This window comes from Theropithecus gelada, chromosome 11, assembly GCF_003255815.1.
Source record: "Theropithecus gelada isolate Dixy chromosome 11, Tgel_1.0, whole genome shotgun sequence".
NCBI lineage: Eukaryota > Metazoa > Chordata > Mammalia > Primates > Cercopithecidae > Theropithecus > Theropithecus gelada.
In genome coordinates, this window is record NC_037679.1 from 56704984 (window position 1) to 56722405 (window position 17422).

The 17422-nt window shown below is 36.8% G+C and overlaps 1 long non-coding RNA gene across 1 annotated transcript in view; it reads left to right on the forward strand.

Moving 5' to 3' along the window:
• Positions 1 to 2437: 2437 nt before the first annotated feature.
• The window catches only part of LOC112634820, a 66547-nt gene continuing 51562 nt past the window's right edge, over positions 2438 to 17422 (forward strand). The window contains exons 1-2 of the long non-coding RNA XR_003121829.1: positions 2438 to 2489; positions 3104 to 3163. This is a non-coding gene — a long non-coding RNA (uncharacterized LOC112634820). The remainder of the gene's footprint in view (positions 2490 to 3103; positions 3164 to 17422) is intronic.

The window sequence follows — 17422 nt, forward strand, 5'->3', positions numbered from 1 at the left end:
TCCCTCTTTGTAAAAGATACAGGATTAGTTTCTGCTGTGAGTTTATCTGTATCATCTCCATTTATTTCTCAGGGGTGATGAGAAGACCTTGCATTTGACCAAAAAGCACTAGTAAATAAGGAGTTAAAATGAAGGCAGGCTCGCTGGTTTGCTGAGATCTGTCAGAGTCTGACTGGCTGGCTACATATCTGTCTCTGGAACAATAGGTACCTGTATTCCGCACGGACTGCTGGGCAGCACTAGCACTCTGGAGAAGGTCTGCCGCTGTCTGCACTTTCCTGGTGAGAATCCCCAATGACAGTCCCACTTTTCAGTGGAGGAGAACAAAATATCTGTCTACTCTCTTGATGAAGGACAGAGCTTTGATCATTTTTGTTCAGGCTTGACTTGGCTGGAGGTTTTAGGTTCTTAGTCTCAAGTCAGCAGTCTCTCTCTCTCTCTCTCTCTCTCTCTCTCTCTCTCTCAAACACACACACACAGGGACGCGCACACACACACATACTCAAGCACACATATACACAAGCACAAATCCTCTCTCTCTCTTTCTCTCATTTCCCCTCATAGGTTCTGTGCAGGCAGATGAGTGTCACAGCTGTAACTGAGGCACAGAGCAGTACATATAGTGGAGCCGATTTCCGCGATGGCGAGAGGGGGCACCGGAGGTGACTACAATAACAAGACCGTCCTTCAGACAAGTTTTAGGTAAGAAAACATTTACGCCCTGATTCTTGTATTTCTGCAGTTTGTGTCTGCAACATTGAGATAGAAAGTGACTCTGGATAGGAAAATATTTTTGTGAGGGTATCATCTGTGCTGTCACTTGCCTGCAAACCTGTGTTCTCGGGGCTTTGTGTTACTGGAATCGTCGGAGGTGAAGTGTGAGCGGAGCTGAGTGGAAGGGTGAGCTGCTTTTTGTGTCTGTCTGGTGATATTCAGCATGCTGTTTAAATTTATATCTGGAAAAAAATTCTGTTTGATGATAGTTAGCAATGTTTTGTGCAACGTAGAGCAGCATATGGCCATGCAGAATTCAAGGGATGCTCTTTCATTCTTAATTTGTAATTATTTTTACACTCAACTGTACTGAGGTCAGAGAGTTTCAAAAATTAATGAGAGTCCCTGTGGAGTTCAAATAGTAATATCTACGTGAGCTGCCATAAAAAGATAAGATTATGATGGTATGTTTTCAACATAGATTTAACTGTCTTATTTAGAATATACTCCATTTGAAATATATATGAAATGTACAATAGTTTATAGAAACCTCTATGTTTTTGGAAATTAGTCGGTTTTTTTTTTTTAGTGACGAGGAGAAATTGACTCAAAATTAGACTGTAGAGGATGAACACTTTGTGTAGACATATTACTAAAACTTAATAGACATTATTGTTATGGCAATGGAGAATATCTTATACTTTCGAGGAAATAAGAAATAATGAATGAGTAGCACGCTAAAAAGAAATCTGCAAATGTGTTTTCATTTTAAGTGATACAAAGAAACTCAGCAGATATTTAGGGTGAAACATTGCTGGCATGAACAAAGAAGCAAGTGTACACATAGATGAGAATTCTTTGTCACAAAAATGAGTCCAGGACATCGATTTAGGAGGTTAAGTGATTTTTATGTTCTCAGTGCCCCACAAAAGGGGATCTATTGGGATGAGTGCAGACATTTGAAAATGTACCAAAAACTTTCATTTCCCACAATTTAAAAACATTGTTTATGTTCCTGATACAACACATTGTTTAAATGAGGGGGACCGAAAAGCAGTCTGAATATACAGTAATCGGGGCTAAAGATGTTTTTTATCCCCAGGTCCCCATTTATAAGACCCATTCGGAGTTTCCTGTGATATATTGTTATGTAAATACTGTTCAGCCAGGGAAAGCAGTACTATGGAGATTCAATTTACTTTGAAAGTTGTTCATTATAGCAGGGATGAATGTTATTTATTTGATGTGATTCAAAGGCTGGAAATGACTTTTTCATTGTGGCGCCTTTTGTAATGGGTGCAGGGTGATCTAATCTTTTTAATTTTGGCTTTCACACCAGTGGAGATGAAAAGAGATCTGAACTCATTTATCGGTTGCTAGGTCCTTCTGGAGGCCCAAGTCCTGTTCGTGGTTGCTATGGCCAGTCTGACCTCAATCTCCGTGGTTTTGGGGACTTAGCAGTCTTTTTTTTATTGAGGAGCATGTACCTTGATTTATGTCCAAAATTGTGGCTGAACGTCTTTGTCTGCAAGTGATAAATGGTGCCGAGCAATTCATCAGTTCTTACAAGTAAACACTGCTGTCCCACTAAAAATATGTTTTGTTCCGAGTTAATGGTATGGAACAAGGCAGCCTCCACAAACAGCTATCTTTTATTGTGGAGGGGCCACTGAAACTTGGAGCAAAGTGGAGGAAATTGGCATTCATTTTCTTGTACATTAGCATTTCATTTGTGATTCGAATGATGCAGCTCTAGGTGGATTGACTATGAAAGGGTGAGCCTTCCATTTCCTTACCTTCTCTCTAGTTGGGGTGCCTGTGAAACCATCAGGCTCTCTCCAAGTGCCTGGATTCTGCTGGGGGAGTAAGAAGTCAGGAATAGTTTGTCTGATGGTATTGGGCTCTGCTTTGCAATTGCCAAGCGCTAAGGCACAAGCTGGCAGATGTGCTGTGGCTCTGCTACAGGCGGCTCTGTCGCCTTCAGTCGCAGGCTGGTTCTTTGGGGGAAAGTTGTATCCAATATTGGTGACTCCTGGGAATATTCTGCTGGTGTGCTACTTAATGGTCTCTAGGCTTCCTTGTCTTCTAGAACCTTGTTAGAAAGGAGCCGTGGTGATTAAGAGGCTATGGAGTATACAGCCTTGCTTAGCAGATGAGCCCTGATACATTTCCCGTTTCCTTAAAAACGGCTAATTGATTGATGCTGCAGAAAACATGCACTCTGCTAATAAGATGGTGATGACAAAATAGGTATCAGGAAAGGCATTTATTGCTTATAAGCACCATCAGCTTCCTTCCGAGTGAGATTGTGGCTTTGTAGTAAAGTTTTTTATTTTTATTTTTTATTTTTTAAAGTAATATGCTAATAGTTTTATTCTAAATCGGCCAGCGCTGAATATCTTCAGGAAAATGGGTTCCATGAGAAGTGACATCCTCCTCAAATCAAAAGGTAAACATTCAACATTTTTAAAAGTGCAATTTTCAAAACATTTCCTCTACTTCTTGCCAGTAGCATTAGAAAACTGCTCTCTAAATATAATTATTTAAAATTTGACTTTTTTAACATTAAAGGTTTAAAGAGAAGAGCTTAGAAAATTTGATTGTTAGTCATTTTCTGAAGATTGGCTAACTTTGGTGATAAAATGCAATCAGGTGCTCCCTATGTTTCCCTTCAGCCTTGAAAATAAGCAGCTTTTCATTTCTTTAGAGAAAATGATCATTTTGGAGATCAATAAAATTAATACTTATGTTATGTGGATTTTATTTCTAGAACTAGTAAATTAAGAACCAGGGTTAGGTGATGTCAAAAGGTCTCTTCTGGCTTGAAAATTCTTTATGAAGTACCAGTTTTCTAAAGGAGCCAATAACCATGCCTATATTATTGTAATCGCACTTATTCAACCAATGTTTAGCTTTCTTTAGTAGAGCAGCAGCAAAAATTCCATGCTTCGGTATACAAGTAATAATTGTGGCTTGAAGTAATTTCCAAATAATTGATTTTTGAAGATATTAAAAAAAAAACCCTGATATGTTAGTGCTTTATTAACTCTGGGATTTTATAGAGCTCAACTTGAGGCTCCTTTACTTGGGTTTCTTACTTCAAGTCCTCTTGAAGGTAATATTTTATATAAGTGGTTAATTTCCCAAGAATTAATTTTAGGTATTCAGAGACAAGTACTCCTCAGTATGTATCTATGTATGTATATGAACACATTTTAATATAAAGTGTCTTATAAATTTCACATTGTGTTTTGCTTTGCTGTTATTTCAAAGGATTTAAGTGAATGGTGGATAGTGCTCAATTTCCTGAAATGATTAAATTCACTCTCTGAAGAATCTGGGGAAAAGGCCTGTAATGACATTTTGATGACTTTCATTTTAAGGTGTAATAGAAATTGAGTAAAATGTTTTAATAGCTATTCTCTAATATCTTGTTCCAAATACAATGTTTTTATTGCTCATTCTAGCTTACAATTTTGTGGTGATAATAATGTTGGCTGGTAATTGTTTCTTGTATAGAAATCATTTTATCCTTATGTAAAAGTTATTTCAGAAAAGCCTTCATGCATTTATCTCAGATGAAGCAATTGCATTGAACTCTTGAGATAAAACAGTGAGTATTTCCAGATTGCGCCTACTTTAATTCGACACTTCCTTAGGAGAATTAGGAGTGTCTTAAAGGGAAGAATATTTGATACGATAGTTTGTAGTTTAAGGAGAAAAAACAAAGAGGCATGCAAGTCAGAGAAAGCTGAGAAAAGAAAAAGGAAAGAAGGAATAAATGCTGAGTGATTTTACTTTGCTTAGTTTTACTTTGTTTGCCAGATGTCATATATACTTTAAAATTTAAAATTGGATTAAGAAATAAAAAAGTATGTAAATATGCTGTTGTTATAGTTATCTTTATTAAATAGGTAAGTGCAGAGATATAAACTTAATAAGATTACAGCTAATGTTACCAGGAACATCTTTGCACCTCAATTCTTTCAGGAGATATACACATAAGTAAAGTTAATCACATAGCTTTTAAAGAATCAAATCTTTTGGGAGCTAAAGTTATGACATATTAGATCAATTTTCATGTAAGTCAAAATGAAATCCTTACATCAATTTTTCTGTGCAAGTTACACAAAGCCAATAGCTTCCAGACTGCTTTGTTCTAAATGCTAATTAGACAAATTTTTATACAATTTAACTTGATTATAGTAAATAATTAGTCAGAATATAATACTGCTGAATTAACACACCATTAGTGTAATTTTTTATAGAAGTAAAATTAAGCTCTGGCATCTGATTACATTATTCTCTCCTGATATGTTTACTACATTTCTCCAAGTTTGCTTTCTTTTTGTCATTATGTTCCTTTTCAAATACCACTATTACAGATCAGCTATTATAATACTTACTTATAGTTCCTTTCTGCCTACTATAATTCTGCCTTTGTCTTTGTGCTGTGCCATTATTCTTATCTGTCACCTAGAAAGGTGTATTGACTTTGAAGCTATTTATCTGACCCATTTGCCTGAATTTGGGTGAGGTGGGGGAAAGGCTAAAACTTGGTTCATTAGAAATTGTGTATGAAGTGCTAAAAGAGTTGGCTTTGCTTTGTCCACTGGATTGATATTAGGATATGGATTTTCTTAGTAGTAGCCGGTTATTTGTGCAATTCAATAAAATCTTTTCTTCAGCTATCTTGGTTTATTTTCCACAAAACAGAGCATCATCTAGGAAATTTATTATACAGAATGCACTGTCAGGGAGGGGCCCTCTTAGATAGCTAGTAAAAATATCACTCCAAGTTACTGTTCTACCTTGTTGGCAAGGATACATGGTAAAGCTTTATCTACAGGTTTTGTATGTAATCATCTTTGTAATCCAACAGCAAATTTTCATTTGTTTCGCTATCAGTTGGATAGCTGTTGCTTAAATGCTAGCAGAATGATTTAAGAAAAAGTTATCCTAGAAAGCTTAATTACACACTCTAGGACTCACTAATAATTTATTCAGATTTTAAAATGTGAGCATCGTATTTGCTTAACTGTGTTTATAATCTCTTTTCCAAGAGAAGGGCTATATAGGCTCGTTATGTCCCTTAATCCTTCTAAAGTTGCTAGACTTTATGATCCTATAATACTATACTGTATATTGTACAAAACCTTTTTGCATCCTTACTAATATCTCTAAGCCATGCATTCATGCCTTTTATGTTACTTGACATTATTTAAGCACAGCATGCTTGTGATTTATAAGTCTGTGAATGTCCTGTGTTTTTCTGACAATTGAGCTCGTAGTTCAAATGCAGTTACTGAAGTATACTAGTAGGCTAGTAGTTTCCTTAGAGAGAGACAAGGTAACACACAGTGGTCAGGAACATATGATTTGTAGTTAATTATCACAATCTCAAGTGTTTTAACATAGTTTACTGTAGAGATCTTAAAACATGCAGAATTTCCAGAAAATATTTGAAGAATTCAGTTTGCTAGAAATTGGAAACATGGAAGTCAAATGAATTATTTTAAAAATCTCCTCCCATATGGATTTAGAAAGCATTCATTTATTCCTTTACTCATTCATCAAATGTTTATTCAGTGCCTATCATGTGCCAGACACTATTCTTGTGGATCTTGATTTGTCACCATTAGTTCAGTATTTTATATATTTTCCTGCTTTTGTAGATTATGGGAATCTTACTAGTGATTTATACATCATCAGTGAATCACACATCACAATCCATATTATTTTTTGAGTGTATATTTCTCTTTTCTACTCTTTAAATGGCTTAAGATATATTCTAGGCATATATACCAATTTAGTAAAAAGGGAAAGATTTATACAATCTGAAGTGAAACCAGAGTGTGTATGTGTGTGTGTGTGTGTGTGTATATAAAATATATATATACACCAATTTAGAAGAAGATATTAGTAAAACAGTCAGAATGTGCTTCAAGAAGTTATCTTATTGATATGTATTTAGAAAGTCTAAATTTATACCATTTTCCTTATTATTCAGTACCACTCTGCAGCAGACACTAAATTGGTTTTATTGTTTTTATGCTTCCTTCCAAGGCTTCCTATATTATTTTAAGGGATTTCTAATTCTAATTATCAACGGCTAATATTTACCTTCTATATGTCAGACAGTGTGCTAAGCCCTTTACCTTCATTTTCTAATTTAATCTTCTCAATCACTTTATGAGAATGGTAGCATCATTACTCCTGCTTGTAGATGAGGAAACTGAGGTTTTGAGAAGTTAAATAACTTCTTCAAGGTCACAGAGCTAACAAGCAGCTGAGATGACTTAAAATCTAGGTCCTTCCGGTGCTATTAATTTTTCTTGATATTCAACACATATTATTGAGCCTCTACAATGTCCTAGGCTTGTTCAAGATGTTCAGAATAAAGCAGTGGCTAGAACAGGCTTTAAAACCCTGTACTTTATTGCCTAAGTCAATGCCCTGAGAATACAGGTGCCTCATAACTACCTTGACACTTTTATTATGTTATTTTCTTCGGCATTCAGGGATTCCCCAGAGCCAACAGGATACAATTTTAAAATGTCAAACCTTTTTAGATCTTATACTATTTGGCTTCAGTCTTTCTTTCCAACTGTATCATTGTCTATTTCTAAATAGGGATGTTCTACACTGTATGGCTGATTTGCTCATTGCCCCCAAAAAGTTTGTCTTGCATTTTCTCTGGCCATTCCTGCACCTGAAATAATTCTGCCACTGCCTTCTCAAAGACTTCCAACCTTCAATGTCCGTGTCAAAGCCCCTGGCTCTGAGGAAGCCTGTCTTAGAAATAAAATCCCCAAATTCTTTTATCTGCATTGATTATTTGACACATGGCACTTGTAACAACTAAGATTATTCAAGGTGAAATGATCCTCCACATTTTTTTTTTACCATGTCTATGTTTGTAGGTGTGCCCAACTGACATACAGGCTAAGAGTTCAGGGACCTAGCAGTGAAATAAGAAAAGACTATTAAAAAGATAGGACCTGAAGACTAGGAAGTAAGAGCCCCCACTGCCTAGCATAGTGCCTCACATAGGGTATGCAGTTCATACATGTTTTGGGCCAGGAAAAGAGGAGAAGGGGAGTGAGGAGGAAGAGAATGACAATGGAGGAAAGCTTACAGGGAAGGAGAAAATAATACTCCTAAAATCATATCCTAAGGCCTTTAAATGTCTTTAAATATTTATATTAGGGTTAGAGATATCATTAAGGAACATATTAATATATGCAATACATTTTTGATTCTTCCTGGAATAGATTGTCACTTTTATCTATATTAATACATTTGATATAGAATGGACATTCTGGTGTTTCTAAGGAAAAGTGCAATTGTGTTGTGTTTGTGTGTTTTCCATCACAATTCAGGCCTACAATGCTGTTAACCCTAAGTTGATTTTGCTGTTTTACACTGTAAATGATTATTTTTCTATTTCCTGGGACATATTTCAGTACCATAAAAGTTGCTGACCACCCACCACTCCTCAAAAAAGAGCCATTTCCTTAACCATCATAAAGTTTTATTACCTAATACCTCATGTTGGGTTTTTATTTTCAATAAAAGCCAAATTCAACATTCAAACTCCTAGTGCAAATCTCCTGTATCAATAAACAGTACTTGTGGTTAATTTTATTATATTTTTTTGCTTGATTATATGCAAAGGTGTAGCCTTGAAATCTTAAGAGAGATATGTGTCTGTATTTTTATGAACACTCAAACCAAGTTATTAAGATAGAAATTTTACTTCATAGGAAAATCCATGTGGATATTAAAAAAAATCAACTACTACATCTGACCTCTGCTGTAAGGCTGTTTTACTGGCTGTAAGAGCCAGATTAATGTACATAGATATAAACATAGATAGGGCTTCCTTCAAGGAGGCATTACTTTTGCATAATATATGTGTAGCGTGTGCTAATTTTCCTGGGTGAAGCAAGCTAGAAAAGTTGCTTCTTAAACCAGTGAATGAACTTATATAGGAGGACCCTGCTGAGGCAGCCCCGTTTTTGAGAATTCCTACCTGCTAGTGGAGACAAGTGAGCATAAAGCTTTGGCCATAAGGCTTTGAGTTGTCCTGCTTTTAAGAAACAAGAGATATTTCCACAGTCTGTCTTGTAGTAGTAGTAGTAGCTGAACAGTCCATGAGAGTTCCAGAAACGAACTGTGCTCCAAATGCTTATCACATGCTGTGTTGACGTCGGTAAAATGCAGAGGATGAGCTGGGCTCCCCTTTAACCCTAACTTTCTATGGTGCTTTCATTTTGACACTAATTTCCGACATGAACCTTGGCACTTAGCTACAGTGTGTAATTGTTGGTATCTCGCTGCCACCTGGGTGCACAATGAGAGTAGCAAATGGAGAACAATATTTAGCCTCTGTGATTTGCCACAAGAACACACAACATGCAGTTGGAAAGGGAAATATTTAATCAGCCAGTTTTCTCAGTACAGTCTCCATCAGTTGAGTTGGTTGAAGATTTTCTTCCTCTGTATTAACGGCTTGTTTTGTCACTGTGAAGATAAATCCTTTGGCTTCCTCTTGAATTCATATTATGCAAATTTGGGGACATTGCATATTAATTTGAACATACAAGCATAAAGAAGATACTTTTATGCTAAATTCATAGCTCACTTTGGTTAAAAGATTTTTTTAAAAAGCTCCTGGAGTCCTCTGTTTTGTTAGTTGGCTGCGGACTTAATATGTGAAAGGCTGTAAGTGACGCACGAATAATACCATTCCATTTTTAGGCATGTTGTATGATGATGCTGTTGATCTTTAAAAGAAATTCCATTTGGTGACATTTACAGAAATAGTTTTGTGTTAGCAGCTTTTAATTTTAATTTTAAAAAATATTGAGAATGGTGTAACTTTCAAGTGGTGAGGAAGTCATCTAGAAGGTATATACTTACGTAATGGAAATAGGAGACATACATTGACTCTCATCAGATGTTGTGCTTATATTCAATCCAGGGAAACAGTTCGACAAGTAAGAATATGGTATAGTGCAGAATGCCAGTATAACCAGGCGGACCACCTTAAAGACTCAGATCTATTTTATTTTAAACCTGATGTTTTTAAAGTGCTAGGAAGATCTGAATCCAGAGTCAAGTAGTCCTCACTTGAATCCTGCTGATTCAGGGCGATGCAGTCCAGTCCACGACAATTCACTCAGTTACTTACTGATTGGATCTCTAATATTTATAAACATTTTAAACTCCTCCAGTCAATTATCTCTTTCGTAGTATTATTTTATCTTTCGGTTGGGTAACTACAGTAAGATAGATGGGTACATATGGCAAAGAATTTCTGGTTCTTTCCCACAAAACAAAATATTTCAAAGAGTTCAGAATTTCTACATGGTTTGGAAATTTAATTTTTCATTCCAAATTGGGTAACAGTCGGTATAGTGTATAATCTTTCAGACTAAAATGGTTTCTCTTTGACCCCAATAATTACAATTATTATAACTTGGGAAAGATTTTCAATCATTCATTCACTCAATCATTCAATCGGCTTTTTTCCCTAATTATCTCATCTGAACAATGTTGCTAATGGCACTGTGAAGGATTTTATAAAAGGAGAAAATATAACCGTTCTCTCGTCAACTGTAGTAGAATTGAAGAGAAAAGAAAACCTTGAAGAACTAATTGAATAATATAATGAAATTACTGTTAGCAATCATATTTTAGTAGTGTGAAGGGAAAAGCTATTTCTGCACAGGTAGAAAGCAGTATTAACCATCAAATATAACTTTCAGGCTCAGAATATAGGTTCAGATTATTTGTTGTGAGAATAATGAGAATATTCAGAATAAAGGCTAATTCTTGGAAATGGATTTTAGAATTTTCAATTGATTTCATCAGCAAAAACATAAGGCTTTCATTTCGTAAAAACTTAAATAAAGTAACTACGTCATCCTGTTAGTGATTAATTCAACTGTCTAAAAATTACAAATATTTTTCTTTATTGAAGGTTTATAGTAAAATACATGTATGTGTATCGAAGACTGGGGGCTTAGTGGATTTATTGGTGCCCTTATTTAACTTTGCAATAGTCTTCCGAAGTTTGGACATGAATGTAAATTGAAATATTTTAAAAATAGTTTACATCATTGCTTATGCCTATCTTCTGAAATTTGTCAACTTCCTCACTATCTTGAGAAGATAGGCTAACACATTCTATGTGATGGAAAACTTTTCAAAGCTGTCTTTCACATCTCAGGATGTGTAAAGCCCTGCCCATAGCTTCATTCTCTGGAAGAAATATTATACCATTTACCCACATAGATAAAAACACTATTTCAAACAAAATATAACATTAAGCAAAGAGCTTTGGTATTGGTTCAATTCTCGCTTTCTATCTCAAATATGAAAGTTTACGATTTTAAGGAAAAACAACTTCGTATGCATGTTCATTACCATTTTCCAGGAAAGCCAAAGATTAGCAGGCCAAAAAGAATTGGAAAACTTCACTTTAAAAACCTTGACATTTTTGCCGTTAGTTACCTGTGTGTTGAAAAGCAAAGGCCTAATAATGACTTAATTATTCTCTTTTTTCCTCTAGTGGAGTTTGTGTTTTGTAGATGTAGAGAAAAGAGCCTTGACTATTTCTGGCTTCTCTGCCCAGGGAAGGGAAGAATTGGCTTAAAAAGTACACATTCCTAGCAGATATTTCTTATTGACAGTGTACGGTATTCTGTGAGCTGTGGAAGACAGATGCCCTTTTATTGGGGGCAGGGAGAGGATGTAGCAAAGGACCAATTTTCCTGGAGATCCTATTATGTGAAGGGATTTATACTAGACACATCATGGAGAAAATCAGAAAGAAGGCTGCTTAATGAGACCCACTCCTGGATGCAGCCACTCTCAATTCTCAGTGTCTTTGGGAAGCAAGTTTCGCCATCCACTTGTCTAAACAGATAATGACAGCAGAGGTGCTACACACCTTCTCCCTGTGACTTGTGAATGCCTTTGGTGCTCCCAAATAAGGAACTCCTCTCACTGCTGTCTGCTCTGAGCTGTATTTCATTTTGATAGCCATTTGCAGGAGACACCTTTGAACTCCATGCAATGTAAAAGATGTGGTCGAGAAATTCTTCGGTGGAATTTCTTCTCCTTTCCACCACCCTCATTTTCCTCTGGGTGATTTAGAGCTTGAAGATTAGGTACTTAGAGACAGTATATCTGACCCACCTTTAAAAATACACATTAAGACTCACACAATTTGAAGAAAAAAGAAGCCAAAAAACAAAACAAACCAAAAAAAAAAACCTTGAGAAGGCCAAAGGATTATAATATTGAGAAAATATGGTATATGGTTAAATTTAGAAATCAGAAGAGTTGAAAGAAAATATGTGGAAAAAATTGTTTTTATTGAATTGCAGATTCAGCTATTCCCAGTTTCACTTTCACTTGCTGGATCATAATGATCATAATGTCCAATGTCTTCTTCCAATTTAATTTTAGTGTCGTCCCTCTAAAGTAAATATGCTTGAGAGTAGGCATACTTACTGTTAGGAGATGGTACACCTCTTTGGTTCATCTCCAGTGTACTCATTCATAATAATGTAACTTTGGCATAAATTGCTCATTGCCTTCTGTCTTTTCCCCAATGATGTAGCCAACGTATTTTGAGTAATGTTGCTTCTGAAAACAAATACATCTCCTTAGCTTTCATCTTGAAATATTTAAACTTGAAATCTGAATTGCAGCGCTGCATCAGTCAATGTCCAGTAGCACAAAGTTATTTTCTTGCACCTCTGGTGAATTCATATCTTGTCAGTAATCAGTGAGTTTCTACTTCTCAGGTGCATGTTTATTTTTCTAGGCTATATTGATCAGTCGTGGTTTCAGCCGTTTTTACCTTGGAGTTTGTACCCTGTGATTTGAGGGCCTTGGAAGGCTTTTGAAGGTCGAATATTCTAATATCTGAGCGTACACTTTCAAGAGAAGGTAATTGGAATATAGGCATCTATGTCTGATGGTATTTGGAAGATCTCAGCTGATGTCGTCTTTTCTTTTTCACTTTGGGACCATAAGAGAAGCAGCAACCTTTGTGGAAGAGTACAGCCTTTGGAGTCAAACCAAATTAGATTAAAATTCCAGACCTACTACGACCTTGGACCAATTGCTTAGTATCTTTGAAACACAGTTTCTTCCTCTGTAAAATAAGGATTATAATACCCACCTTAGTAATTTTTTTAACCATTTCCCACATGTCAGGCATCATTTTCACATGGACTAAAGGCAAGCATTATGATCCTTCACACTTTACAAGTTACTATACAGAGGTTTAGAGAGGTTAAAAAAACACCCAAGAACACACACAGTTGTTAAGTAGTGGGTCCTCTTGGTGATTCTCTTATTTCAGTAGAATTTGTTTTTAGAAAAGGACGCGCAGGGTCCAAAAATATATACTTAATAAATATAGTTTCCCCCATGTGATTTAGTTTAAGCCCTTGGGTATATATTAGAGATATACTAAAGTATTAATACTGCAGTGTTAAAGCTGTAATTTCTATTTCACCCATGTTGCTGCATCACATGCTGATGCTGTTTGAGAGTGTGCTTTTAAGTGGCTGTGGAGGACTATATGCTATGAGAGCTGCTTTATGCTTTTCTTTTTGAAGATGTTGATGGTGCTCTCATCTTGATGAGCACAACTCCTTTTCAGTAAAGATTCTGGATAAATGTCTGTTGCATGGAATTGAATGCTAGTCTACAAGGCAATTTTTATACCTTAGATGAAGAGTGGATGCCATTTGCAGAAGAACTTGACATTCTCAGGGAGTCATTTTATAGCCTAAAAGAATTTTATATTTGTGATTGTATGACTCTTGATAAAGAATTAAAAAAAGAATGATTTACTTGGAATTTAAAACTTTCATTCCACTGTGGCTTCATCTGCTGCCCATTTGCAGGACACTGATAACTTCAACTTCTTCTCCTGCTTCATCTGCAGGCTCTTGAAGTCTGTGGGATGTCCAAGTGTGTATAGAAACTCGGAAATAGCACAGTCCCTCTGGTTAAGAATAACACGTCAGTTTTCTTTTCTTGCTTTTGTGTGCTCTCTGGAGCTCACCCATGCATGATGTTCCAGTGGACTTCAAAGGCAAGTCTATGGTTGGATTAGCTCCACAGGACAGACAGCAAGGTAAGAAATAGGCTTAGTGCTATCAAGGCCCACTGGGGAACTGATAGAGCCAAGCTATGTGGTTTCCAAAATGATTTGTTCATTCATGTCCTCATGGAAGAATAGGCAAATTTGCGTAATACTTTCTATTTTATTATCACCATTAAAATTTCTGCATTTTCAAAATGGTATCTGGACAGTACTCCAAAAGGCTGATTTATAGTTATACAATACCTGCACTTGAGGAGTTGAAGATCTAAAAAAAAGAGATATAGATATAATACATTTGGAATTAGAAAACACTACTAAAGTCATAATGACATAAAATATTCAAATCATAGGGTAATTTGGGGTATTAAAAAAGGAATGGAGGAAAGAATGGTGTGTACTTCAGAAATTGCAACTAAGGGATATTTGCTTTCCAGAAGTTGCCAGCAAAGATGGGCTTCTTATGGAATTCTAGAGCCAGGCATTACTGAGGGAAGGAAGGTGGAAGATTAAGTGATTTAAAGACTCAGAACACACTTCAGGGGAAGGTTTAGAAATAAAATAGGAATGGTTAGATGATGAGGGTATGGAGGTGACTTGACTGAGAATAACATGGCAGACTAAGGAGGGTTAAGAGACATAGTGGATGGGGCGGAGTCAGGTGCCCACATGCGCTTCGAAGTTAGGAAAGCCAACAATATCAAGTATCAATGTGGAAACCTAAGGAGGAAGTAGATGTGGTGAGGTGCATGGATAAGCAGTGGAAGCAACCCTAGCAGTCCTGCTGAGTATTGATGATAGTCTTTTTTATGAAGTCTTGAAGCCATGGAAAGGCAGATGAAGAATCTTAATTTTCAGAAATCAAAAGACCAGATAGGAAAGGCCACAATAATCCAGGTGAGAGTGCAACAGATCCAGGACTGAGACCATAGCTACAACGTGAAAACCAAAAAGGAGGATAAATTTAATAGTTGTAAAAGATTATATAAAACAAAATAACAACATCAGCACAATTTAACACTATAGGAGAGGAGGATTCAGAAACATTAAAGGATAGAAAAAAATTAAAAACAACTGGTTATAGGTTTTGCTTCTCTGATAGAAAAGCTACTCATAGAGCAGGACTGAGTAAGAATATGTAGGATCCCAGCAAACCTTTAAGGGACCAAACATACTTATTGCATGGTTTTTCTTCTGTCTCTGGAATGAAGAAGAGGAAGGATAAGGTTATTTCTTTGCACTGTTATTTATTCCATTTTATCTTCAGGATCACAAGTATGTGTTGCTTAAATTTATATAAAGCTAAAAGCACTTTTTAATTGTATAGTTCCCCTCTGCCAGTTCTTTGAGGTCATTTTATTCAGCATTGTCTAGGGAGACACTGCAAGGAGAAATTGCAATCTGTGTGGTAAAGAAATCCATAGACTTGGTATGACTGACTGTCAGATTGAATCTCAGCTGTGGTTATATACTTCTAGTGAATAGAGCAGAAACAGAAATGAATTATTTGTATCCAGAAATTGTCTTTCTGACTTTGCTTTTGGAGACAGTGGCATATGTACTAAGGCTGGAACAATTCTGCTTTGATTTGTCATCAAACACTTGGTATTGGACTTTGAAAGGGAAGGAAAATATTGTGTAATTCAAATGAGCTTTTCATTTGAAAACGAAAAGGCTCTTTGTATAGCTAGTGTTCCTAATTATTATCAGTAGATATTTCTTTGCTAAGATGTACACCATAATTTTATGACCTGAGAACTACTCAATATTTGCTTCAGTATCTATAAATCGTATTTTGATTTAATTTCCTACATTGTAGAAAGTATAACTAAATTATCTGTAGTCTTCTCTTAACTGGAAATTCTGGTAGAAGAAACCATGAAGTGGAAGCATCTCATTTTATTGTCGTAAGGAAGGCTGAACTCGGAAAAAGGAGTTGTTTAAGGTCACACAGCTAGGTAGTGACAGAGCCAGGAAAGTCTCAAAGCTATTTATACCCAGATGAACCTCCTGTAACTATGATGTACTGTCCCTTCTCCTTTTTTTTTTTTTTCTGAGAAAAGGTCTCACTCTGTTGCCCAGCCTGGAGTGCAGTGGCACAGTCATAGCCCACTGCAGCCTCAAACTCTTGGGCTCAAGCAGTCTTCCCACCTCAGCCTCCCAAATAGCTAGGACTACAGGCACGCGTACCACTGTACCTGCCTAATTCTTTTATTTTTATTTTTTGTAGAGATGAGGCTCTCTGTATGTTGCCCAGGCTATTCTACAACTACTGGCCTCGAATGATCCTCCTGCCTTGGCCTCCCAAAGTGCTGAGATTATAGGCATGATCCACAGTGTCCAGCCTTTTCTTTGTTTTACAATTTCCAGCATCTGGCTTCTGCTCCTGCCTCACTACTGATGAACCAGTAATTCCTGAATTGCTAAATCCAATGGGCTTTATAATTCTTTCCTAGATCTCTCTGTGCATTTGACCCCATTGATACCTCCCTCCCTCTGAAAGTTGTCCATTCCCCTGGCTTCCACCGTACCATACCCTCTGGGTGGTCCTCTAATTATGCCTTTTCGTCTCTTTCCTGGACTTCTCTTCTTCCTCTTCCCCTGGGTTCATCCTCAGCCTGTTGCTCTTGCCCTGTACACTTTCCCTCAGTACTCTCATCCACCGTCATGGTTTGCAGCTACTCAGACATTTTATTTGTAGCCCAGTCTTTTGTCTGCAGTTCAGACTCAAATATCCAACTGTTTGCCATATCCAACACGCACCCTCCAACCTAACATGTGCAAACTAACCTCATCATCATCCTCCTTAACCTGGTTCCCCATTCTATGCTCTCTGTCTCATTTTGTGGCACCACTGTCCACTCATTCATCCAAACTAAAAACTTAAGACTCACTTTTGGCTCTTTTTTGCCCACTTTTGTTTTCCATATCAAACCCGGTACCAGGAACTGCTAATTTTTCTTTCTTTTCTTTTCTTTTCTTTTCTTTTTTTTTTTTTTTTTTTTTGAGACTGAGTCTCGCTCTGTCACCCAGGTTGGAGTGCAGTGGCGTGATCTTGGCTCACTGCAAACTCTGCCTCCCGGGTTCACGCCATTCTCCTGCCTCAGCCTCCTGAGTAGCTGGAACTACAGGCGCCCACCACCACGCCTGCTAATTTTTTCTGTTTTTAATAGAGACGGGGTTTCACCATGTTAGCCAGGATGGTTTCGATCTCCTGACCTCGTGGTCTGCCCCGCTCAGCCTCCCAAAGTGCTGGGATTAGGGAACTGCTAATTTTTCATGCTAAATATTTTGTGAATCCATCTGCAAGGCTCACAATCACTACCACTGTTGTAGTTGAGAACTACTGCTACTTCTGATGTTTCATCTCTTGCTTGGACATCTGCACCATACAAATGACCTTTCTTCCATTAGCCTTGTCACCATGCAATCCACCTAACATACAACCCAAAGCAGACCTGCTGTGTGCAAGCTTAAAACCCTCTAGTGTTTCCCTACTCTGCCAGATAAAGTACAAAATATTCCTAAGCTAAATTCTAGCCTTAAATCTGCTCCTTCCTCCCTCTTTCTAGT